Source organism: Lepisosteus platostomus, chromosome 5, assembly GCF_059453375.1.
Source record: "Lepisosteus platostomus isolate fLepPlt1 chromosome 5, fLepPlt1.hap1, whole genome shotgun sequence".
NCBI classification, from domain to species: domain Eukaryota; kingdom Metazoa; phylum Chordata; class Actinopteri; order Semionotiformes; family Lepisosteidae; genus Lepisosteus; species Lepisosteus platostomus.
Window position 1 is genome coordinate 43,398,482 of NC_142615.1, and position 27,456 is coordinate 43,425,937.

A 27,456-nucleotide genomic window follows, 5' to 3' on the forward strand; every position below is an offset into this window, starting at 1 on the left:
TGGCCATGACATCCCACCCCCACCACTCTCAGTGGAAAGCACTGTCGTATCCCACCTCCTCCGCTCTCTGCGAAAAGCAGTATCTTCAGGCCCTGACATCCCACCCCCGCCACTCTCTACGTAAAGAAGTGTCGTATGGCCCTGACACCCACCCCTGGACTCTCTGCGTTAAGCTGTGTTGTCAGGCCCTTACATCCCACCCCCACCACTCTCTGTGTAAAGCACTGTCATATGGCCCTGACATCCCACCCCCCCCACTCTCTGCGTAAAGCACTGTCGTATGGCCCTGACATCCCACCCCCGCCACTATCTGCGTAAAGCAGTATCGTCAGGCCCTGATATCCCACCCCTGCCACTCCCTGCGTAAAGAAGTGTCGTATGGCCCTGACACCCACCCTCCACTCTCTGCATTAAGCAGTCTCATCAGGCCCTGATATCGCTCCCCCTCCACTCTCAGCGTAAAGCACTGTTGTTTGGCACTGACACCCAACCTTTCACTCTCTGCATAAAGCAATGTTGTCAAGCCCTGACATCCCACCCCCGCCACTCTCTGCGTAAGGAAGTGTCGTATGGCCCTGACACCCACCCCTCCACTCTCCAGGTTAGGCAGTGTTCTCAGGCTCTGATATCCCACCCCCACCACTCTCTGCATAAAGAATTGTCATATGGCCCTGACACCCAACCTTCCACTCTCTGTATAAAACAGTGTCGCCAAGACCTGACATTCCACCCCCGCCACTCTCTGTGTAAAGCAGTATGGTCAGATCATGACATCCCACCCCGCCACTCTCTGCCTAAAGCACTGTCATATGGCCCTGACACCCACCCCTCCACTCTCTGCATTAAGCAGTGTCGTTAGGCCCTGACATCCAATCCCCGCCACTCTCTACGTAAAGAAGTGTCGTCAGGCTCTGACATCCCACCTCCTCCGCTCTCTGCGTAAAGCAGTGTTGTACAACCCTGACATCCCACCCTCGCCACTCACTGTGTAAAGCAGTGTCGTATGGCCCTGACACCCACCCCTCCACTCTCTGCGTTAAGCAGTGTTGTCAGGCCCTGACATCCCTCCCCCTCCACTCTCTGCGTAAAGCACTGTCGTCAGGCTCTGACATCCCACCCCCACCACTCTCTGCATAAAGAAGTGTCGTATGGCCCTGACACCCACCCCTTCATTCTCTGCATTATGCAGTGTCGTCAGGCCCTGACATCCCACCCTTGCCACTCTCTGGGTAAAGAATTGTTGTATAACCCTGACATCTGTCCCCTGCGTAAAGCAATGTCGTATGGCCCTGACATCCCACCCCCGCCACTCTCTGCGTAAAGCAGTGTTGTACGACCCTGACATCCCACCCCCACCACTCTCTGCATAAAGAAGTGTCGTATGGCCCTGACACCCACCCCTTCATTCTCTGCATAATGCAGTGTCGTTAGGCCCTGACATCCCACCCTTGCCACTCTCTGGGTAAAGAATTGTTGTATGACCCTGACATCTGTCCCCCACCACTCTCTGCGTAAAGCAATGTCGTATGGCCCTGACATCCCACCCCCGCCACTCTCTGCGTAAAGTAGTGTTGTAAGACCCTGACATCCCACCCCCACCACTCTCTGCATAAAGAAGTGTCGTATGGCCCTGACACCCACCCCTTCATTCTCTGCATAATGCAGTGTCGTCAGGCCCTGACATCCCACCCTTGCCACTCTCTGGGTAAAGAATTGTTGTATGACCCTGACATCCGTCCCCCACCACTCTCTGCGTAAAGCAATGTCGTATGGCCCTGACATCCCATCCCCACCGCTCTCTATGTAAAGCACTGTCTTATAGTCCTGACATCCCACTCCTGCCACTCTCTGCATAAAGCACTGTCGTATGGCCCTGACACCCACCCCTCCACTCTCTGCATAAAGCAGTGTCGTCAAGCCCTGACATCCCACCCCCGCCACACTCTGCGTAAAGCAGTATTGTCAGGCCCTGACATCCCACCCCTGCCACTCTCTCCGTAAAGAAGTGTCGTATGGCCCTGACACCCACCCTCCATACTGTAATTGATCGATCCAGGCGGTATTGACCGTTTTCTAGATATTTAAAACAGGGTCAAGAACGGGAAAAGAATCAGTACTCACCAATCGGTGAAGTTAATCGTTAATTCTACGGTTCTTCAGTTGAATTAATAGGTTGTCAATAGATAAGTGATCAATAACTCTCCGCGCACCTCCCGCGGTCTCGCTCTCTGATCCTGGTGCTCTGGCTGGTGTCACACGTCACAGTGCTCTTTCTGACATATATAACATCTCCACAAAAAAAAAACACACCGGGCTTTGAAGAGAGGCGATTCATAACAGCTGGAGAAGGTGTAATATTTGTGTGCATCAGCAGTGAAGCTGCATGTTGATTGATGGAGGGCTGAGCGGGGAATAACGGTTTCTCAGGGTCACAGGTCATAGTGAATTTAGGAGCTAACTGGTTCGGAGTTACAGGTTAAATAATAAAGAGTTTCTTCGAGTGTCACATCTTCGTCCTGGGTTCTTAATTTTTACACTATACGTGTACATTTAACAAGACAGTGTGTGTGTGTCCTGGTGATTCTGGGAGACAGATCAAACCTGGGCTAAAAGAGAGGGGGCTTAGCCCTCTTCCATTTGCTAGTTCAAAGTTGTACAACCCATAAGTATCTGCTAGGTGGCACAGTCGTCTTGCACAAAGAACGCTTTGAAAAGCGTCCAAAGCAAGTCATTCCAAGTTGGTCGTTTGTGTTTTCCGTTCAGACGCGAAATGCTGAAATGATCTCTCGGCTCCTCGGTTGTCATTTCTGCTCCTTAAAGGAATCACAGCACGCATCGCCTTCCAGCATGCTGGGTCTGGACACGATGCCGGGGGTCGGAGAATGCGATGTCTTCCTCGTTAGTATAGTGGCAAGTATCCCTGCCTGTCTTGCGGGAGACCGGGGTTTGATTCCCCGCCGGGGAGTAGCTTTTCTCTTACCTCCTTATAGAAAGGACTGCCTTTCACTTCTCTGTTTTCTTTCACAGCGTCGTGCACCTTTTCATTGCTCTCGCTTTCAGAGCCTCCGCACGGCACACGACTCGACATCAGGAAGCACATTGAAGTGAAAGCAGGGAGCGCTGCGACATGCACTGTGCAGATCCCGCCACACTAAGAGGTGAGTGGGTCTGTTCGATGCACAAATAACGCTTTGATAAGCGTCAAAGGCAAGTCATTCCGAGTTGGTCGTTTGTGTTTTCCGTTCAGATGCGAAATGCTGAATGATCTCTCGGCTCCTCGGTTGCCATTTCTGCTCCGTAAAGGAATCACAGCACGCGTCGGCTTCCAGCAAGGTGGGTCGGGACACGATGCCGGGGGTCGGAGAGAGCGATGTCTTCCTCGTTAGTATAGGACCTGTCACGCGGACCTGTCACCTGTCCCCACCTGTCACGCGGGAGACCGGGGTACATCAGGACGCGCATTGAAGTGAAAGCAGGATGCGCTGTGCAGATCCCGCCACAGTAAGAGGTTAGTGGGTCTGTTCGATCACAGTGCTAGGCGAATCCCCAATCCCCTTTTGTGCCTGGCGACAAAAGAAGTGTGTTTCCGCCCCGTTTCGAACCGGGGACCTTTCGCGTGTGAGGTGAACATGATAACCACTACACTACGGAAACAGTGGGAAGATCTGCCCAGCGGCCCAGCGCTGAGCTTCGCCAATGCGATTCAGCTGCGTCCAATGGCTTTATTGGAGTGCGCTGATGGACCGTGCTCTCTCTCCAGAGACCAGTACCCCTGTCATGGACGGAGCAGGAAAGGCGGCGCCACATTCTACAGCCCTCTCCACGCAATCGACAAAATCGATCTACTGAAGTGGAAAAAATTGCCTCTCCAGAAAGTGCAAATATCATCTTGGAGAGTATAAATCCTATTGCCGAGAGTATAAATCCTATCAGCCCTGTCTACCAGAGTAACCTTCCCACCTCCTGCAGCGATGATCAGCTCGTCTCACACGCGAGAAGTCTTCGGTTGGAAAAAAGCGCCCCCCGGGTATACTGAGCTTTCGGGTGAACATCAAAGTGAGAGACAAATTCGCAATTTTCACTTTTTGATTAAGGAACAAGAAAACACCATCCTGCGAGCTGGATTCAAACCAGGGACATAAGAAATGCCCGCTGTTTCTTCAAATCTTTTAACTGAACGTCAATATCGAGGGATATTGACGGTAAAATCATACGGATTTTGGTGTTCTTTTGATTGAAATTGTATTAAAATTCGAGCCTCTTTCACAGTTGTATAATACTTTCCCCTGCATCCTCAGATAAAAATTCGAAATACCACAAAGTTACAATATATGGAATAGCATTTATTTTTAAATGTATTTTACAATTTGCATTTATTTAGAGCTACACTTAGTGCTAGGTAAAGATAACATTGCTAATACTAATGGAGTAGAAATTTAAGATGAATTTATAAGCTAAAAGTCCTAAAACGCCTCCTGTAACAGCTAAGGACTCATAGCAAGATTTTTTTTTTCAAATCCAAACTTTGCTGTTATGTAAACACGACCAGTTCCGGTTTCTGGTGAGTGCATTTTTTCCAAACTGAAATTAACAAGAACATTTTTCAAGATGTGCCATGTCCCAAAACCGTTCATCAGGACTACTATTAATATCAGGTGAAAGCAGTAGAAAACATAAATTTAGCCTAAATATTAAGAGACTATCGTCTCTCAGCTACTGCTGTAAGCCATGTTCAGCCAACGATAGAAATGTACTGCTCTACTACAGTAGCAACAGACCGCAAACCCGATTTAGGAACAGAACACAAGTCAAAGGCTCAATCTGACGAGAGTGGGATTCGAACCCACGCGCGCAGAGCCCAATGGATAAACAATCTCTGCCAAAACTATTGAGATACATCCGAATCGTACCTGAACGTGACTGGACTTTATTGGATTTTAGGAAATGTATTTCAGCGTGTTTATTTTTTCTGCCTGTGATTTCGGTAAGAAAGACCCAGTTTTTGTTCACCGAAACATTCCGTGAGTTTGCTGTGGTTTGAGAGGAGTTTATGAAGGTAATAAAGGAGGGAGGACACGCGAATTGTATAACCGCTGAACCCGGACACACAGCGTCTCCAGCCTGTGCTGGAGATCTTCCTGCTTTAGTTAAGGTTATTGGAATCGGCGGTTACTTTGGGGGTATAGCGTATCTCTCTTCTCTGGCTAAACACTATCTACTGTAAAGAATAGAAATAGACAAAAAGGCTAAAATACTTCAGTAAGGCCGAGCAGATAGGAAAGTTTAGTAAAATGTTCTGTAAATCAATTTCCCTCGATTTCCGAACTCTCTGTTCGAGCTCTGATATAATATCTCTGCTCCTGCCGCTGTTACTGGGAGAGTGATTGCATTCCTTAGGGCTACAGGTTGATTTCACAATGCCACATTTAATTAAATAAAGGAGAAACCGCAAGGACAACAGATATGTTTTAATAAATCTTCTGCTGGTTTTATATTTCGGTCTTTCACATTTGAACACTTACTTTGCATTAAATCTTTTCTCGATTACAGACAACCCAAACTTAAGGCAGAACCGGAGCCTATTTGACTTTCTGCTAATCACTTCACATTGAAGTGTTCACGAAGCATTTCCATGCCCGTCATGTGCCCGCAAACTATCTATTTTCATCTTTCTGTCATTGTCAGCAAGCACAGCAAATGGGAGGATACAGGACAGCAGAAAGGTACTAACTGTCAGGAGCGGGATTTGAACCCACACCTCTCTTCAGAGACCAGAACACCCCAGCGACTGGGGAATACGAGTTTGGCGTCTTAAAACACTCAGCCATTCTGACAAGTAAATGGATATTTTAAAAGCACCAGAAGTTCACTTAACAGATAAATGCTTTGGTGGATAAGCGCAAAGTTGCCTGTTGTAGCATAAACGGACCGGGAAATTAAATATTCGGATCGATTCAGAGTGTGTTTTACAGCCTTGTAATATTTTGATCTGCTAGGGCGCGGTCGTTTTTACAATCTGGATTATCTAAAAAAGACCGACATCAGTGTAAAACAGCTTTCACTTTTGGGAACAGACCTTGTATTGTACATTTTTTATAGGTTTATTTTCCTGATTGCAACATATTGTGAAACATAAAAGCCAGCTGCATAAATCTCTATTACGCGTTATTTATGAAGGCGTTTCAAATAGCAGCATGTGCAGGATTAACGCTTTTGGAGCATGTATTATATTGTAAATTACCTTATTTAAATAATCTTAAATTCGCAAACCAGTCTGACCTCCTACAACTTTCTGTGCCCGCTGAGTAGATCTTAAAACAGCTGCAGCCAGAGTACCCGTAATGGCAACACAGTGCTTTGAGTTCGGCTACTCTTATTACTTCTGCAGAACCACCGGCAGCGGAATATACTGATCCGCATAAGAAGCGCTTTCGGTTTCCGATCGTTTTTATTGAGCGCTGCTCAATAAACTTTACATTTCCTCGTACTATTTTTTCCCATGAAAAAAGACATTTCCCTCATTACATGATTTCACTTTTTTTCTTTTCAACAAGTAGAAAGAAATAAAATATAATTCCGTATTGGTGGTCTAAGGCGTTGCGTTTAGGTTGCAGCTTTTCCTGGAGACCATTGTTTAAATCCCACTTCTGACAAAGGAGAAACGATAAAATCCCTAGGTACAGATGCAGCCATTCAAAGTGCGCGGTACAGACACCGCAGTACAGATACCGCAGGTAAGATGACACGCGATACCGCGGTGCGTGATTGGTTGACCGACAGGGGCACTCGTGGTCCGTTGGTCTGTCGTAGAAAGACTTACTGTAAACGTCTTTACTGTGCCCGTTGTATTTATTAAATTTATCACTGAAGGGAAATCTTAGTAGCTGAGCATAAAAAGAATAGGAGCATACTGTAACGCGTGTGAAGGCCATAAACGATATTAATTTTGGAACGTAAACATACAGTATATGGCTGGTCTTGGTACTTTAAAGAAAAAAATACACACCAGTATTCCATTTCTCCCTAAACATTGTAAGCTTCGAAGTCTTTAACTAACGTGATACCGGAGTCAACAAGCATACTTTTAGAATTTGATTAAAAGGGAATATAATATGGAATCCCGTATCTCAAGAAATTAATAACGATATAATTATATTCATGTTGCAAAAGAACTGCAACGGACATAAAAACTCCCTTGCATGGTTTCATTACGACCAGAATCGGTCTTGAGATATTTTTAACTTGATTTACAGTATTTGAGAGGTATGTCTTAACACCGATACTACAGTGCTTAAGTACTGCTCACGTATATGTTTCTAGGTTTATATTATGCATTTCATACGGTCAAATTACTTTTGAGCAATAAGAAGCGAGAAACGGTATGCGTTTTACTTTCGTTTTGTGCTGGGACCCGTGGATTGATTAGAGATATCAAGTACATACAAGTCATTTTTTAAATGTTGTAGTTCGTCTTGAAAAAATGTTACGAGTACATCATCTATCAACAATTACATAGGTTCTGTTTCCATATTGCGGATTTTGGTTACGTAATATTATTTTCTAGATTTCACGTTATGAATATGATGGGATATCTGATGGGATGTTTCTAAAAATCCATCCTCTGTAAAACGTCTTCTCTAGTTGTCCTGCATATGTATTCGCTAATGAAGCTGTGTGTTCTGAGCCTAGATCTCTACATTTCTGTATGAACCAGCTTAGAGGGCTAAAGACAGCTTGTGTTTAAATTGAGTGTAAGGCAATTTATGCTTCTAAAGTCATGGTCAGCATTTATCTTTGTACTGTGCTGTAAACTTGTTCTGTGCCAAGTCACATTATTTTATAGCGTTTTTAAAGCGTTATCAAATACGGTGTTACTGTAGTTTACTGAGTCCCATGTCACATGGTCTGTGATTGAAACCTGTAAAACCGGTTTAATTCGTCACAGCCAGCACTCTTCAGGTGTGAGGGTCTTCTGCTCAGAATGAAACGCTAAAATGTTTGTGTATATTCTAATGGTAGTGGGGGCGGGGTGTGTGGGAACAGGTTTGGTTGAAACATTTTCTCTGAAAGCATTTTCTTCTTGTAACCGATCTTGTTACAGCATGTTATAGTTTACTATTATTAACCATATTAATTTAAAGTGCTTAATGTAAAATCTTGTAAAAATATATTTTCATTGTTCAAATATACATTAAGTCTGACTATCATATAATAAGTTAAATACAAAACTAAAGAAAAAATAGGGTTAAATATAATTCAAAATATTTTGCTAACAATGTTAACTGTTTATGAATAATAAAATGTATTAACTAAGGAGTAGGATGGAACAGTTGTTAGTATGTTTTTTGTTTTTTTTTAACCCAATCTCCGGGAAACCATTAGTACGATGGTGAATCGGAGATTCTCAACCCTTGCTGCGTACGACTGGAAAAGAATTCGTGATCGGATCAACGAAATGCTTCGTAGGAGGAGGCGGTCTTTTCCTCTTGTCTAACAGTCTGTCCACAAACAAAACATTCCTGTTAGACAAGAGGAATTGAAAAAAAAACAATGTTGTCAATGAAAACCGGTGTGCATGTCTCTCCCTGCTGGATGTCCCTCTCACAAACTGCTGAATGAATAAAATAATTTTATTGAAAACGAGTTTGCGATTGTCTGGTCTTTAAATTCTGGAGATACGCGATTCCATATTATATTCCCTTTTAATCAAATTCTAAAAGTATGCTTGTTGACTCCGGTATCGCGTTAGTTAAAGACTTCGATGCTTAAAATGTTTAGGGAGAAATGGAATACTGGTGTGTATGTTTTCTTTAAAGTACCGAGACCAGACATATACTGTATGTTTAAGTTCCAAAATTAATATCGTTTATGGGCTTCACACGCGTTGCAGTATGCTCAGGCACTAAGTAAAAGGAGATGCTTCGTATCGCTTGACTAATTTTAAAAACTAAGTTATAAATAAAAAAATTGCAGGCGCTGCTCTGGTGCGTCGGCTCCTACACAGTGCCTGTCTGCCGTAAGCGTTACAATATACATACAGTACCCAACACTGCTTGTACCCATCTGTCATGCAAATAAAACACCTTGAATTGAATTGAGGGGAGAAGGGGGGGATACTAAAGCCAATACTGGCTCAATGGGCTTTGACGTGCTAATGCATTGGTTTAACGGTCCGGCTGTGGCAGGCTTCCAATGTCGACTCGATTAGAAGACAATGAACGTATTTTAGCCCTAAATGAATTAATAGCAAACATGGTTTACATAAAATACATTTTTCCAAGAAAGTTTATAATAATACGATCTATAGTTGAAATCTGAGCCTACTTTAAAAATAAAGGAAAAGCATTTTCAGAGAGCAATCACGCTGTGTTTATGTAGAAAAAGTGATTAGGTTTATGAGCAATCTAATTACCTATTCGCTTAAAACGCTATATAAAATAAAGTTTATTTAGAGATGAATGATCAGTGTCGCAGTTTAAATAATGTGAGTCAGGAAACTAACACAGCGCCACGGGATTTAATAACGCAATAAAAACGCTATAAAATAATGTGACACAGTACAGCACAGTACAACAATACTGACCATGACTTTAGAAGCATAAATTACCTTACACTCAATTTAAACACAAGCTGTCTTTCTGTATGAACCTCTAAGCTGGTTCATACAGAAAATGTAGAAATTCATTAGCCTGATCATGATTAAAAAACACATAATTAAACACGCGTTTGCGATTTAAATCAGAACACGATTTAAATCAATATAAATGTTTATATTGTAACGCATACTGTCCAGCCTCCATTTCTCTATAAAAATTTACTGTTGCACACACACACACAATAGAAGCAGGAACCGCTGTCAGAAGGGAAGATATATTCAAAATATCGCAAATATCGATCATGTTGCGATATTTTGAAATATAAAAGTCAATTGATTGTCCATAATATCGCTTACCTATTTTTTCGAAGAAATGTTTGTTAAAAGTCCAGCACCAGCTGGATTCGAACACACAACCAGCCAGTTGGTAGTTACACACCTAGACCAGTAGGCTACAAGACAGCTCTCATGATCAGGTAGGCGAAACAGCCTTACACAGTACTGCCGCAGTACACGGATATAATCATACCGTTATTAAATTCTTTAGATACGCGATTCCATATTATATTCCCTTTTAATCAAATTCTAAAAGTATGCTTGTTGACTCCGGTATCACGTTAGTTAAAGACTTCAAAGCTTACAATGTTTAGGGAGAAATGGAATACCGGTGTGTATTTTTCCTTGTGATATTTTAAGCTCTAGTTGAATGATAGGTGTCGCATTTTAAATCATTTTCGTAGCTAGAAATTATGAAATGCCCTGTTAAAAGCAAGGAAGTTTTTATGCCCCGTTGAAGTAAAACAAAATGCCTGACAAAGTATGGCTTGGACAGATTCCAAGTGCTTGTACAAATGTGCTAAAGAAATTATACTTTGAGTATACAGCTTGTCCAAAGTCATCCATTATTAATACTATTAGTAATATCTTCAGTAAAGGCTTTGATGCATAAATATTTCTGATAAAGGTAGGTTGTGTACTTGTGTCCAACTGAGCAATCTTGCTTTCATAATATATACCAACATTTTAATGACTGATGATTAACATGCTGTAATACACAGTTCAAAATTAAAGGCTCAAATGCTGTACATGAGAGGTTAAGCTCCCCCTGGCGGTTTTACAAGGCGACGCCGGATAGTTAGTCACGTGACACACGTGACATGCGTGATACTGCGTGATACTGTGACACGCCCACCGGGGTATGCCGCGAAATACCTCACCCATTTTGAATGGCTGCATCTGTAGAAAGCATCTTGCATTTCACGTGTTTAATGTTAATATTTCAGTGGTTGCCTCGGTGAATGATGGATCTTCTCTCTTGCAGGTTGACGGCAAACTTCTTTAGAGAGGGAGTCTCCCACGCACGGCTTTTCTTCATCAAGAGCGGAGACAAAAGAAACAGACTTCAAACTGAAATTAATTACTTCTTGAGCGTTTATGACCGTCTTTAAAAAGCTGAGAGCAGGCGAAAACGCCTTTCGAAATGAGGAAATGTCTGCTGACAGTAAACAGCTCCTCTTTAGCACAGTGCTAAGTACCCCTGTTTGGTGCGCGGCAGAACGGGGTACATTTCTGTGAAAGGGCCGTGGTTTATTTTTTTAAATTGTTGAATCATATTGAAATGTTAAAGAACGGAGAGAAACGTGCTGTTGACCATGATGGCCGAGTGGTTAAGGCATTGGATTTAAAATCCAATAAGCAAATTTCTACATGGGTTCAAACCCCACGCCTGGTAGGTTCTTGTAAATATTCTGAAGTGAGAGATAACTTTGAAGATTCACCCTCTATTTAAATGTCATTTCACTTAATTTCAGTTCTCTTCACTCCCTGGGATAACTGAACTCACAATCGCATACTGAAGGCTTTACATGCATTATCTGTGATACAGCTTCTAATAAGAAAGGAATGAAAGTGTATTAATAATAAACGACATTGTTTAAAATAAACGTGTATTGATAAACTTCATAATTAATAAAAGTGGTGTGACAGGAAAGCAAATTAAATATTACAATAATATTCCAAGCAACTGATGCGTAAATTCCTTATGTCGCGACAATTTTATTCCCACTATAAAGGGTAATATTCTAATGTAGATCCAGTGTTCTGCTTAGTCTGCTTCTGAATTTCTTCTTTTCAGTCTGTCCTCTATATCAGTAACCTCTAGAGGGCGCAGGATTGGGTTCCTTGAAGTTAAGAACAAGTTAATTAAGGAGCTGTGGACTGATTTCTGCGGCCGAGTTCGTTGTAGTGTTAAGTTAAATAATTCTTCGATTTTAAGAAAAAAGACAGGTATGTTTTGTGTCTCATGCCGATCCTCTTCTCGATCGAAATGAAAGGTTTAATATGATCCCTCGAGAAAGAAAAGAGTCAATTTCCGCCTGGAATGATTGATGGCCCACCAAACATTTTGTAATATCCCTGGAAGTGTATACAGTAGAATCCTGGTTCGTAGCTTAAATTCAAGGTAACCAAGACTAAGGAAACGAGTTGGAAACTTGATGTCTTACTGGGATTTAAATAACCTGCAAGATTTCACTACATTGTGCAGTGTGTGCGAGGAAACAGCTCCTGTTATCCCTTTGATAGCTCAGATGGTAGAGCGGAGGACTGTAGTAGGAACACCTGGGAATCTTTAGGTTGCTGATTCGACTCCGGTTCTAAGGAAGGCGACTTTTGTGTACTTTAATCAAAGACAATAAATAACTATCACTCACACGTTGATCAGAAGCTCAATAAACGACGAAGCAGAGGCTCCTGTTCCGAATTCCCCTCACGTCTGATGGTCTTGTTCTGACCGAGATCAATCTAAATTGGTGGGAGGGATTTTAACTAATCTGGTCTTTGAATTCAGGGACTGCTCTGTCTGCTTTGTAATTCAAAAATAGATACCAATGTCAAGTTTTTTGTAGATAAAGTGTTGTCTGTTTTCAAAAGTAGGCACTTAATTGGCTTTATGATTTGGTATTGATTTTGTATAGTTATATTATTAAGTTTGTGCTTTCTCTGTTTTTATCGTATTGTGAACTTATTTTTTAATCAAATGCTTACAAAGGCAAACAGGGCACACAGTACAAGCTACTCTGCACTTTTGGGAGTATAACAGGTTCGATATAAAATCGCAAAAATGTAAAAGGGGAAAATACCCCAGACTGCGTGTGAATTCCTCCTTGAGGTAGGCTGTTGTTCTATTGTTAGATAAATATGACGTACTGTGCACAAAATGCTGCATAAAACAACCTGATATTTTAATAATTATTATTTTATAATAAGTGTGAGGCCCCGGATTCAGTTCACGTTATCTTCAGTCCTAATTTTTTTTAAACATGAGATCTTCCCTTCCTCTAGTTGAAGTCACACGATGAGAGCGATTTTTTTTCCACGTTGCGATCCAAACAGTCTGACAGTGACCAAACCAGGACGGATTCTGCTGGGAGCCGGACTGAGGTCATTCTCACTCCCTGTGCTGGTACACCTTATCTAATTTTCACAATTGCGATAGACTTCTTTAAAAAAAAGTAGATATAGCCCTGAAAAAAAGCATTAGCTTTATCAGTGTTAACATTAATCGATTTTGAATCTAAAATCGAATTTTTAATAGGTTCAATTTATATTTAAATTGAAATATAGCGTGCATACCTAATCCACCAATGGGCAGAGCAATATTTTATGGTGGATTTGTATGGGCATCTGTATGATACCACTACAGCACTGGTGCAGGTGCAAAATCCACTTTCACACAACTTTTTCAGTGTCTTCTCTCTCACATGATCCGGAGCGCAGGAGCCTGTATCGTTCAAATGTTATTGATTGCTGATCGTTCAGCGGGGGTCCGGGCGTGTCTGTGCGGCTGAAACCGGACGGTACCGTCCAGTGGGCAGTGATTCGTCGAATATACGTATATTTCACGGCGAAAATACGGCTATACGTATATATACGTTGCCGCGACATATAATCAACGTCGAATTGCAACCATAAAATTGCCGACATTAATAAACGCATATATATTACGTTGAAAACACATCTAACACAGTACCTGAGGCTTTTTACTGTTAATGTCTTGTGTACCGCAACTAGGAGTATACGGCAATCTGCATAGTGTACGAAGTAAATTATTTTAGCAGTAATTACTTTATTTACACGTGTATACTAAATATAGTAAATATAGTCCCACCCTACGTCGACATTAAAAGAAATAAAGGAGCACAAAATGCGTTACTTGAAGAATGCATATGCAAGGCAGGGGGCCAGGAGATCTGGACCCTGAAAATAATAAGTTTCTGGTTCTAACTGTTAGGACAATTAGACAGGGTTTGCAAATGGTGGACAAAAATCGTCTTAACTTCCATTGTAATATTTTTTTTTCTTGGAAATGCAGAAGTTGTGCATTTTAAAATTTATATTTGAATCAAAATGTGGTTTTGATTGAGTGCGTTAATGTAATTAGTTTGTGTTTGTCATTACTATACTGTATATTGCCATGTTACCAGAATTTGTAGCTGAAGTTTAAGACTAGTTGTGTTTTTTATGATTATTGCCCATATGTTGATTGTTGATTGATTGTATACAATGTATAATTTGAAATACATATTTTTCAGGTGTGAATGTGTATTTTCTGAATAAATTTCTAAACCAAATCATAGGCTTGATTTACTAGTTTCTACACCTGTAAAACCTATCTTTGATGTATAATAGACCTCTACCCATAAACGTATAATAGACCTCTAAAGTTATCCATATAATAGACCTCTAACCATATACGTATAATAGACCTCTAAAGTTATCCGTATAATAGACCTCTAACCATATACGTATAATAGTCCTCTAAAGTTATCCGTTTAATAGACCTCTAACCATATACGTATAATAGTCCTCGAAAGTTATCCATATAATAGACCTCTAAATTTATCCATATAATAGAACTCCAACCATTTATGTATAATGAACATCTAATCATAGACGTATAATTGACGTATAACAATAGACGTATATTAGAATTTCATTCTAGGCGAATTGCAGACCACATTTATACGCCTAAGGTATGCGTTTAATAGACGGATATTATATGTCTTTTGCCCACTGGGGTGTATCAGGCTCCGCTGCACAGCAGCGTAAGTATAAGTGTATAGATGAAACCTTTAATGTATTGTTCGGTTTCAATCAAAATGCTTTACTACTACAAGAGAGAAGTATAGTAAGAAGGATGGAACAAAATGTATGATTTATTGGAAGAAAACGTTTTTTATTTATAAGCTCATGTCATCCAGCTCTAATACAAAAGCGACTTGCATCTTCAGCCCTTTTTTTGTTTGTGATCATTAATTTCTTTAGTTATAATCAACATTGAACTTTTTTAAAAATTAAACGACAATAATCAAACACGCAGACAGATTTTTTAAATGTATTAGGAGTTGACAGGGTGCCCCTTCGGAATAGCCATCAGAAAATGTGAGAAAAGGAAAGTTACGTACAGTAAGCTCTCATACACAGTATTCGACATTGGAATCTGATTACAAAAAAAACTACCTGTCTTGTCTCCCCAGCATTTATCGGTGCTGTTGTTCTCTGAGTTCTCTTAAGAAATACCAAATTATCTCCTAATTGCGACTCGCTCGCTGAATGATCTCTCAAGAGATCCAGAGTGAGATTCAACAGGTGTTTCCTGCAACAGCCACTGCAAGTGTGAAGACGGTCTCTGGATTTCCCGAATATGACGTTAAATTAGTTCAAATCATTTACCAGGCTTCCCACGTACAGAAAGGCCCAAGGACTCCAGCAGTCTTACAACCACTGTCCTGTTTGCCTCACCAGACACGATCTCTATTCTGTTGTAATCCACGATGACCCCATTCTTCAGGTGATTTATCATGTCCTTCCTCGCCTGTTGAGAGGCCATCCTGATCTCCTCTGCCGTGGTGTGCTTCATACACGCCCTCTTCAAGTGAGCAGGAAGCTGATCAAAAGTATTCTGGCACATCTTGCACACCAGGGGAATCCTAGCAGGTTTCCTTTGAAAATAAATAATATAATTTGTGTATAGAAACAAGCTAAGACTGATTTCTTAAATTATCCTTAATTTTCTCTCTCATAGTTTGAGCATAATGATTTTATTGTAATTATATCAGAATTGCTCATTGCTCCAAACAAAATAATGGCTTAATATAAAAAAGTGAACTCTTACTTGGTCTCAGTCACAGACTTTCCAATAGGAGCCATTGTGGAGTTCAAAAACTGCTGGTCCTAGAAGTGGGGAAGGAATTTTATGAGATAAATTGAATTACAACAGAAGGACTGGCTGAGGGAACACTGGAATATATACAAATTCCAACTAGTGAGGAGTCCATATAGACACAGCTACCTTTCATATTCAGTATAAGATGGAGAGATGAATTGGCCCTGAAAATTCACTGCAATGAGAGACTGCTCCTGCCACTGTATATGAACAATCATACATGCTCATATTCATTTGCAGTTACATTATTGCAATGAATCTGTATCCAAAAAAAGATGTGCTCCATCTCGTCAGTAGATTGGATTCCAAAACTGATTTGGGTCAATATACATTACCTTAGAAGATAAGGTACAGTCTACTGTAGGGAACCATCAACTTAGAAAGCATCGGCCTTCCCTGGGGGGCAGGTAGGTGCAAAAGATAAACCTTTATCCTATCTTTATCTTAAGATAAGTGGCCAAGCAGTATTTTTCCAAATTTCACCAAGCTCATCGTGTTGCCATAGTAGACAAAGTTCTATAAAATGTTAAATAACTTTAAAAAAGCATCTTGGTCTTTCAATGCTGTACAAGGTGAATTAAACTGTCCCTGGTAATGCAAAGTAATGAGAAGCATCCCAGAAACTTTATCTCTAGAAACATTAGCTGTTTTATATCATGTAATTTAGTGTGATGTTGTCAGAATTAAAGGACATTATCACACACAGAAATTGGTTCAGTTGAATCTAAAAAACACAGCTAAACATGGGTTTAAATGTAAAATAGAAGTCTTACCTCTTGTCAAAAGATTTAATTCAAGAAGTGAACCTCAGATTCTTCTTTGAAAAAAGTAAGTTAAAATGAAAATGATTGTTAAAAACTGGGCTTTCAATAAATGACAAGTTTAATCTAATACTGCTCTGATCATGGTAGCAGGAAGGTGTGTAAATTACTCTGTACCTTCTCCCCAGCTGTCTAAAAGACTGACCATTTCCAGAGATGGCTGTTGAAAGCCACTTTCTAGTAAAGTTAAATTTCTACTAAATAATCCATGTAAGCCATGTTACACCTCATTCACCTTGTTTTTTTTATTTTAACCCTGAGATTATAGAGGTGTAATACCTATGGTACCCATATTCACCCTTTATTTAATACGCCATAAATTTAATATGCATTCTTAAATACTAGAAAGAGCTCTCAATAAATTAAATGCCCCATTGAACTGGCCCTGATCATACAATGCAAGGAGAAGTCTTCTAAGCCAATACTTGTAACCAGAAAGAGGCTTTATTTCAATTGTACAATATACAAAACAATACCATTTAACACAAAGATATATTCCAAACCTCAGCATGCACATGATGAGATTCTTGATATTAGATTAGAAAACAAATATCAATGCACTGAGAGAGGCTTATTAATAAAGATGCATCTGCCTGACTGCATATTAGTTTTAAAAGGTTATCAGATGGAAAGTCTTACCTCTTGATCGTAGTGGTGATTCAATATCCAGGACCTTAGTCAAGTCTCAGAGTTACTGTACCTCCTGTCTCGATTGCAGGTGAAAAGTGAAAGGTATATTGCACTCAGCAGAAAGTTACCCCGAGCAAAGACTCCACCCCTCCCAGAAAACAGCACTCCCCTTTGGCAAAGCAGTGGGTGGAGGAAGCCTTTGCTACCATTATCAAACACAGAAATTGCATTAAAATTGCAGAAAAGCATTAACATCCAAAGTACCTGTCTTAGCTGGGGCAGGAAGTTTACCAAGCCACCTGAAAGAATTACCATTTCCAAAGATGTCTGTTGTAATTTACACACCTTGCCCCAAGGTCCAGTCAGTCAAAAGCATCTTTATTAATAAGCCTCAGTGCCTTGGTATTTTTTACTAATCTAATATCAAGAATCTCACCATGTGCATGCTGAGCTGTGGAATATATGTATTGTTTTATATACTGTAAAATCGAAATACCACCTCTTTCTGGTTACTTATAATTTATTGCATAATCAGGGCCAAATAAAACTAAATCAGTGTCACCTGCTGGGTTCAAAATGCCTTCGGGGGACACCAAATAGGAGGCACTGGACTATAAATACCCATCCATGTAATAACACACTCACCAAGGGTTTTTTAGTTTAACTCTGAGCTTTGAGAGATTTACTACCTATGGTACCCATATTCATCCTTTATTTAAGGGAAGTACACATCCTAGACACACAGGAAACTCCCTTGCCCCAAGGGAAGACTGATACTTTGGATGGTAATGATTGAACCTGGCTTACAACAGACATCTTTGGAAATGGTAATTCTTTCAGATGGCTAGGCAAACTACCTGCCCCAGCTAAGACAGGTACTTTGGATGTTAATGCTTGAAACTAGACATCTTTGGAAATGGTAATTCTTTCCGAGGGCTTGGGAAAATCTATTTCTTTTGATGCACCTGCACTGTTGAATATACTTTAAACCCATGCTAAGCCATGTTTTTAAAATTAAATTATAACGATTTATGTGTTTGATAATGGTAGCAAAGGCTTCCTCCACCCACTGCTTTGCCAAAGGGGAGTCCTGTTTTCTGGGAGGGGTGGAGTCTTTGCTCGGGGTAACTTTCTGCTGAGTGCAATATACTTTTCACTTTTCACCTGCAATCGAGACAGGAGATACAGTAACTCTGAGACTTGACTAAGGTCCTGGATATTGAATCACCAATACGATCAAGAGGTAAGACTTTACATTTTTACTTTTAAATGCATTTGCTGATAACCTTTTAAAACTAATATGCAGTCAGGCAGATGCATCTTTATTCTTAAGCGTCTCTCGTGCATTGATATTGTTTTTACTAATCTAATATCAAGAATCTCATCATGTGCATGCTGAGGTGTGGAATATATCGTTGTGTTAAATGGTATTGTTTTGTATATTGTATAATTGAAATACAGCCTCTTTCTGGTGACAAGTATTGGCTTAGAAGACTTCTCCTTGCATTGTATAATCAGGGCCAGTTCAATGGGGCATTTAATTAATTGAGAGCTCTTTCTTGTAGATATGAATGCAGAATGGATAGAGATTAATTGCAATAGTGTAACTGCAAATGAATATAGATGAGAATGTTCACTTTTTTATGAAACCATTATTAATTTTGGAGCAATGAGCAATACAATAAAATAATTATGCTCAAACTATGAGAGAGAAAATTAAGGATAATTTAAGAAATCAGTCTTAGCTTGTTTCTATACACAAATTATATTATTTATTTTAAAAGGAAACCCGCGAGGATTCCCCTGGTGTGCAAGATGTGCCTGAATACTTTTGATCAGCTTCCTGCTCACTTGAAGAGGGCGTGTATGAAGCACACCTTGGCAGAGGAGATCACGATGGCCTCTCAACAGGCGAGGAAGGACATGATGAATCACCTGAAGAACGGGGTCATCGTGGATTACAACAGAATAGAGATCGTGTCTGGTGAGGCAAACAGGATAGCGGTTGTAAGACTGCTAGAGTCCTTGGGCCTTTTTGTACATGGGAAGCCTGAAGACACATTGGTAAGGTGAGATATTTTTAATTTGTAAGGCTTCTGTAGTTTCTTTTTGAAATCATTGTTACAACATATTATGTAAAAGCATCTACCTGTATTCCAGTGGCCCTGAGCAAGAGGCCGCTGTCCAGGAGGAAGAGATGCCAGAGGCTGCTCCAGAAACTGAAGCAGAAGCGGAGGAGGAAGGGGAAGATGGGGAACAGTAAGACTCTCTGCTCAATAGGGTTTCTAGTGCTTTATTTTTTATTTGCGCGTTGTATGTATAAAAATTGATTTTGTTTCACAGAGGCAAGAAAAAATGTAGCCTTAATTGGGATGTCAGTGAATTGGTAGATATACATAGTCACACGGGGCCACAATTAAAGCTATTTTCTCCCAGAAGCCAACTAAGAAAACGGAAACACTTATAATACATGTAATTGTCCATGTGTCTTATATCTACAGGGTGTCAGTTAAAGGTAATCTAAAAGCTCAACAAAAAAAGAGTTGCCCTGGCTGGACTTTACAGAAAACACTCTTGATTCTCCTCTCCTGGCTGGCTTTAAACAATACCTTATCCAGGGCCTGGGAATGGTAAACTGCTCCAAGGAGGTAGGTATTTGGTACATGGGTTTTACTCGGCTTAAACTTCACATACCATGGATGTTGGTCATAAAAATAATGACTTTCTCTATATATGTTTTTCAGGTTGAAAATGTCTCCAGGTTCCTGTTTTTTATGGATCCATCGGAAGTTTCCTTAAGTTTTCTGAAGGACATTCCCAAAATGCAGACATTTGTTTCCCAGTTGAAGATGACTGGGCTGTCTCACCAGACCATTGCAGATTATATCATTAATATCATCAGATTCCTGCTCTTCATCCTAAAAAACACTAACCTGCAAGTGGAGGATCCCAGTCTAGCTAAGAGTTTAATAGACTTACATTTCTTCTCCATCTATATCAACAGCGTCATCGCTACTGAGCGCTAAAGGCAGGTCCTGGCAATACAATCTTCTTTAGAAAACATTTTTCAAACTATTGCCACTACCATACGTAAAGTAAAAGATACCGATTGCACGCAACTAATAAAATCTCTTTTCCAGGGACGTTGTAGCTAGATGCAAATTACAACCGAAAATGTATAAGCTTTAAAATTTTCTTTTGGATCCACAGGACGATCAGCACGAGACTCAAAATATACCCGTGTTTGATTGTACAGCATAGATTGTACAGCATTTATGTTTATATTTATGTTAAAATGAAGGTAAATATCTCAAAATATTGTAATGCTTACGGCCGACAAGCACTGTGTGTAAGAGCCGGCGTACCAGAGCGGGTGACGTCACCGCCCTTCCCTGTGATAGCAGGACCACAGCTACTGGGCTGTAGAGAGATCTCTCTTTGGCTCACGGGGCTAGGTCGCTGCAGAGAAACGCGGAAGTCCCGGGTTCGAGCCCCGGATGGTGCAGGGGCCGACCTAATGCGGCAAGGGCGCCCGCCTGAGCCCCCGTTGCGTTACAATATCAACATCCAACTTCACAGTGCTAACGTAACAATCCTTGTCAAATTCTCAAACAAATCCGCGTTGTATTTCTAAACGATTTTAGCAGAGGACGCAACAGGAGTATAAATGATATCTCCCGCCAGCCCTTCAAAGATACTTTTCCATGGATGAATATGATTGTCTAGGGAGTTGCGGTGTTGATCACTACTGTACTTACCCGGTCTCAAGTGTTGTTGTTGGACACGGGCAAAAGACTCGCATTTTCTGCAAATATAAAGAGGGTTAAGGTTTCGGCTTCAGCGGAGACAGTGTTTACATTGACAATAATAAGGAGATCGTCCCTGGGTGGGCTTGAACCACCAACCTTTCAGTTAACAGCCGAACGCGCTCGCCGATTGCGCCACAGAGACTGATGAGAGAGGCCTTTCTCCATTCGCACCTTTCCGGTCAAAAAATAAACATTGCTTGCATTTTCTTGCCAGTCGGCAATATTCCTACTGCTCTGATAGCCAAGAATTACATTTCATTTTTCACAAGCTGTATGAATTTCTTGAAAATCAAGTTGTTGCAGAAAGGAAATGTATTCATTCATGCTTTAAACTAAATCAAGCCCTATGCGGTTGTCCAAGATGGTAGTTTCTGCACAAAAAGACAGGAAGAAAGGCACAGCTGGGATGTGGAGCCCGGATCTCCAGTTAACGAGACAGGTACTTAAACCGACTCAGCTACGGTGCCGGCAGAATTCTCCTCTTTTATAGCCGCTTGGACACACCGCTCTGAGCCATCTGCGTTCACGAAGCCCTGAGTCTGCCGGCTGAGCAAGCTGCCTCCTTTACACGGAACAGGAGCCCTGACCGTAAGAGAAATGAAGAGAAATGGCTTTTATTGGGCACTTTTCATGTCCAATGCGCTTGACATCTCCCAAGGGGGACAGAGTTCATTAACGACACTTTTCCTTTCTTTCTTCTTTCTGTACACTTTGATGAAACAAAACGAGAAATCATGTAAGGGAAAACATGCAAGGGAAAACATGCACATGCACATGTCTTTTTTTCATGGAGAAAACATGCACCGGGAAATGTTGTGTTTAGAAGAAGTGAGTTAACATGAAAAGTGACCTAATTTACCGGAGCAAATGCTCACCAAGCAAGATCTGCTTTACTACTAGAGAGAAGTAGAGTGCAAGACGTGATCATTTCACGCCGCTGTGGAACGAAACGCTTTTGTCTTGGAATTCTAAATCAATTAGAAATTCAGAGCGACACATAAAGGCTTTGTCTGCTTAAAAGTGATGATTTTTTAAAACTAAAAAAAAATGTAGAAAACACGTTTCTCACTTAGAAATTTAAGATGGGGGTGGGGTATTACTAGTAGCGGCACTGAACTCACCATGGTGCAATTAATTTACGTGACGGGCTAGTGGTTTAATGGATAACGCGTCTGATTTCGGTTTATAAGATTGTCGATTCGACTTCTACCAGGGTTGTGTGATTCAAATCAGGCTCCTCAGAAATAGATGTCTGTTATGTAAATGAACCCCACCTGAAAGCAAACGTTGGGTCTGGGTTCCTTTCTTTCCTGCATGAAATAGCAAATCGTTACAACAAAAAAAAACACCAACTAATGTCCAATAGTCCAATAGTTAGTCATTTAAGTAAACATGAATATACTGTAAGGTCTTGGTACATGGGAGTGGATTTCAACCACAATTAAAAGAAGGGCAAATTATAATTACAGGCTTCAGACACTTTTTCATACAAAAGTGACCAAACACTCCCTAACTTTCAGGTTTGCTTGAACCTGTAACAGAAAAGCGGTTTGAAACTTCCATTCTCTGATGTCACTGTCTCTAAAGTCGGATGTGCTGTTTCGCAGATGTGCAGTGTGCCTTTTCTCTTGTCGTGTTCAAGATGAAATGCTGCATAAGATCCTGACTGGGTGTTCTGTACTGTTCTGTTACTTCATTCGGATTACCTAGGTGGTGTACAGCTAAAACCCGACCGCATGGTGTAAATTCCGGGTTCGGCACCAGCAGCACCTGCAAACACATCAGCTGACCTCGACGTGATTTGAACACGCAACCTTCTGATCTGGAGTCAGACGCGCTACCGTTGCGCCACGAGGTCACTTGCGCCAAGTGCTTTTAATTCACCCAAAGAGAAAAATCAGCGTCCCTGAAAAAGATTGTTTTCATTCTCTCCTGTGAGGAGCGCCGCTCTTCCAACGAGGGTCTCTTCTTCCCAGACCACAGATTATTCTTCCCGCCCGGCTCTCTCACGGAGAGCAGACACACCGTCTCCACTAATGTGTTTACTACATCTATAGATCTGACCCCCTACAGCCCCGATATTCCTGGACAGGATATTTACCACCAGCCTGGTGAACTTCTCATCTTGACCTCTCCCAGGAGGAGCACAATTAACACAGAATCCTCTCTCCATTTAGCAAATAACACAAAACACTGTTTACCTGTCAAGACAGAAAACCAGGCTGCTCCAGGTGAGGCTTAAACTCACAACCTCGGCATGAGTCCACTGAATATGTCATTTTACATGGCCTGAACCAGGAAAGAGATTGGAAGTCAAGAAGTTATGGTTTTGTTTTAATACTTGCCTACTCTTTTAATTTTTCGGTCAAATCTTTTATTTGGGAGTACTTTCAATGGATGTTAATCTTTGTCCCGATGCACGATTCTGGGCCATGGTGTGTCTTGAATAATGTTCTTATAGGCTTCAGTTTGGAAAAGTGCGCTCTTCAGAAGCTACCGAAACCGCTAATGGTTACATAACACTTAATGCAAAAGCAACGTTCGGGTTTGAAAAAATATATTACTTGCTATGAATACAAACACTGTTACAGGAGGCGTGTTAGGGCTATTTTAGCTTAGATCATCAATTCATCTTACATTTCTTCTCCATCTATATCAACAGCGTCATCGCTACTGAGCGCTAAAGGCAGGTCCTGGCAATACAATCTTCTTTAGAAAACATTTTAAAAACTATTTCCACTACCATACATAAAGTAAAAGATACCGATTGCACGCACCTAATAAAATCTCTTATCCAGGGACGTTGTAGCTAGATGCAAATTCCAATCGAAAATGTATCAGCTTTAACATTTTCTTTTGGATCCACAGGACGATCAGCATGAGACTCAAAATATACCTGTGTTTGATTGTACAGCATAGATTGTACAGCATGTATGTTTACATTTATGTTAAAATTAAGGTAAATATATCAAAATATCAACATCCAACTTCACAGTGCTAACGTACTGTAACAGTGCTTGTCAAATTCTCAAACAAATCTGCGTTGTATTTCTAAACTCTTTTAGCAGAGGACGCAACAGGAGTATAAATGATATCTCCCACCAGCCATTCAAAGATACTTTTCCAAGGGTGAATATGGATTTCTGGGGAGTTGCGGTGTTGATCACTATTGGACTTCCCCGGTCTCAAGTGTTGTTGTTGGACACGGGCAAAAGACTCGCATTTTCTGCAAATATAAAGAGGGTTAAGGTTTCGGCTTCAGCGGAGACAGTGTTTACATTGACAATAATAAGGAGATCGTCCCTGGGTGGGCTTGAACCACCAACCTTTCAGTTAACAGCCGAACGCGCTCGCCGATTGCGCCACAGAGACTGATGAGAGAGGCCTTTCTCCATTCGCACCTTTCCGGTCAAAAAATAAACATTGCTTGCATTTTCTTGCCAGTCGGCAATATTCCTACTGCTCTGATAGCCAAGAATTACATTTCATTTTTCACAAGCTGTATGAATTTCTTGAAAATCAAGTTGTTGCAGAAAGGAAATGTATTCATTCATGCTTTAAACTAAATCAAGCCCTATGCGGTTGTCCAAGATGGTAGTTTCTGCACAAAAAGACAGGAAGAAAGGCACAGCTGGGATGTGGAGCCCGGATCTCCAGTTAACGAGACAGGTACTTAAACCGACTCAGCTACGGTGCCGGCAGAATTCTCCTCTTTTATAGCCGCTTGGACACACCGCTCTGAGCCATCTGCGTTCACGAAGCCCTGAGTCTGCCGGCTGAGCAAGCTGCCTCCTTTACACGGAACAGGAGCCCTGACCGTAAGAGAAATGAAGAGAAATGGCTTTTATTGGGCACTTTTCATGTCCAATGCGCTTGACATCTCCCAAGGGGGACAGAGTTCATTAACGACACTTTTCCTTTCTTTCTTCTTTCTGTACACTTTGATGAAACAAAACGAGAAATCATGTAAGGGAAAACATGCAAGGGAAAACATGCACATGCACATGTCTTTTTTTCATGGAGAAAACATGCACCGGGAAATGTTGTGTTTAGAAGAAGTGAGTTAACATGAAAAGTGACCTAATTTACCGGAGCAAATGCTCACCAAGCAAGATCTGCTTTACTACTAGAGAGAAGTAGAGTGCAAGACGTGATCATTTCACGCCGCTGTGGAACGAAACGCTTTTGTCTTGGAATTCTAAATCAATTAGAAATTCAGAGCGACACATAAAGGCTTTGTCTGCTTAAAAGTGATGATTTTTTAAAACTAAAAAAAAATGTAGAAAACACGTTTCTCACTTAGAAATTTAAGATGGGGGTGGGGTATTACTAGTAGCGGCACTGAACTCACCATGGTGCAATTAATTTACGTGACGGGCTAGTGGTTTAATGGATAACGCGTCTGATTTCGGTTTATAAGATTGTCGATTCGACTTCTACCAGGGTTGTGTGATTCAAATCAGGCTCCTCAGAAATAGATGTCTGTTATGTAAATGAACCCCACCTGAAAGCAAACGTTGGGTCTGGGTTCCTTTCTTTCCTGCATGAAATAGCAAATCGTTACAACCAAAAAAAACACCAACTAATGTCCAATAGTCCAATAGTTAGTCATTTAAGTAAACATGAATATACTGTAAGGTCTTGGTACATGGGAGTGGATTTCAACCACAATTAAAAGAAGGGCAAATTATAATTACAGGCTTCAGACACTTTTTCATACAAAAGTGACCAAACACTCCCTAACTTTCAGGTTTGCTTGAACCTGTAACAGAAAAGCGGTTTGAAACTTCCATTCTCTGATGTCACTGTCTCTAAAGTCGGATGTGCTGTTTCGCAGATGTGCAGTGTGCCTTTTCTCTTGTCGTGTTCAAGATGAAATGCTGCATAAGATCCTGACTGGGTGTTCTGTACTGTTCTGTTACTTCATTCGGATTACCTAGGTGGTGTACAGCTAAAACCCGACCGCATGGTGTAAATTCCGGGTTCGGCACCAGCAGCACCTGCAAACACATCAGCTGACCTCGACGTGATTTGAACACGCAACCTTCTGATCTGGAGTCAGACGCGCTACCGTTGCGCCACGAGGTCACTTGCGACAAGTGCTTTTAATTCACCCAAAGAGAAAAATCAGCGTCCCTGAAAAAGATTGTTTTCATTCTCTCCTGTGAGGAGCGCCGCTCTTCCAACGAGGGTCTCTTCTTCCCAGACCACAGATTATTCTTCCCGCCCGGCTCTCTCACGGAGAGCAGACACACCGTCTCCACTAATGTGTTTACTACATCTATAGATCTGACCCCCTACAGCCCCGATATTCCTGGACAGGATATTTACCACCAGCCTGGTGAACTTCTCATCTTGACCTCTCCCAGGAGGAGCACAATTAACACAGAATCCTCTCTCCATTTAGCAAATAACACAAAACACTGTTTACCTGTCAAGACAGAAAACCAGGCTGCTCCAGGTGAGGCTTAAACTCACAACCTCGGCATGAGTCCACTGAATATGTCATTTTACATGGCCTGAACCAGGAAAGAGATTGGAAGTCAAGAAGTTATGGTTTTGTTTTAATACTTGCCTACTCTTTTAATTTTTCGGTCAAATCTTTTATTTGGGAGTACTTTCAATGGATGTTAATCTTTGTCCCGATGCACGATTCTGGGCCATGGTGTGTCTTGAATAATGTTCTTATAGGCTTCAGTTTGGAAAAGTGCGCTCTTCAGAAGCTACCGAAACCGCTAATGGTTACATAACACTTAATGCAAAAGCAACGTTCGGGTTTGAAAAAATATATTACTTGCTATGAATACAAACACTGTTACAGGAGGCGTGTTAGGGCTATTTTAGCTTAGATCATCAATTCATCTTACATTTCTTCTCCATCTATATCAACAGCGTCATCGCTACTGAGCGCTAAAGGCAGGTCCTGGCAATACAATCTTCTTTAGAAAACATTTTAAAAACTATTTCCACTACCATACATAAAGTAAAAGATACCGATTGCACGCACCTAATAAAATCTCTTATCCAGGGACGTTGTAGCTAGATGCAAATTCCAATCGAAAATGTATCAGCTTTAACATTTTCTTTTGGATCCACAGGACGATCAGCATGAGACTCAAAATATACCTGTGTTTGATTGTACAGCATAGATTGTACAGCATGTATGTTTACATTTATGTTAAAATTAAGGTAAATATATCAAAATATCAACATCCAACTTCACAGTGCTAACGTACTGTAACAGTGCTTGTCAAATTCTCAAACAAATCTGCGTTGTATTTCTAAACTCTTTTAGCAGAGGACGCAACAGGAGTATAAATGATATCTCCCACCAGCCATTCAAAGATACTTTTCCAAGGGTGAATATGGATTTCT

General features: G+C 41.0%; 1 protein-coding gene and 4 non-coding genes across 5 annotated transcripts in view; all 5 read right to left on the reverse strand.

The window, feature by feature from the left end:
* The window catches only part of LOC148666845 (zona pellucida sperm-binding protein 3-like), a 779,162-nt gene that overhangs the window by 121,346 nt on the left and 630,360 nt on the right, over positions 1 to 27,456 (reverse strand). The gene's annotated exons all lie outside the window — the stretch shown is intronic.
* trnan-guu (transfer RNA asparagine (anticodon GUU)) lies at positions 21,150 to 21,223 on the reverse strand. Its single transcript has one exon. It is a non-coding gene; the product is annotated as a tRNA-Asn (tRNA).
* Positions 22,868 to 22,939, reverse strand: trnaw-cca (transfer RNA tryptophan (anticodon CCA)). Its single transcript has one exon. It is a non-coding gene; the product is annotated as a tRNA-Trp (tRNA).
* trnan-guu (transfer RNA asparagine (anticodon GUU)) lies at positions 24,380 to 24,453 on the reverse strand. The gene has a single exon. It is a non-coding gene; the product is annotated as a tRNA-Asn (tRNA).
* trnaw-cca (transfer RNA tryptophan (anticodon CCA)) lies at positions 26,098 to 26,169 on the reverse strand. The gene has a single exon. It is a non-coding gene; the product is annotated as a tRNA-Trp (tRNA).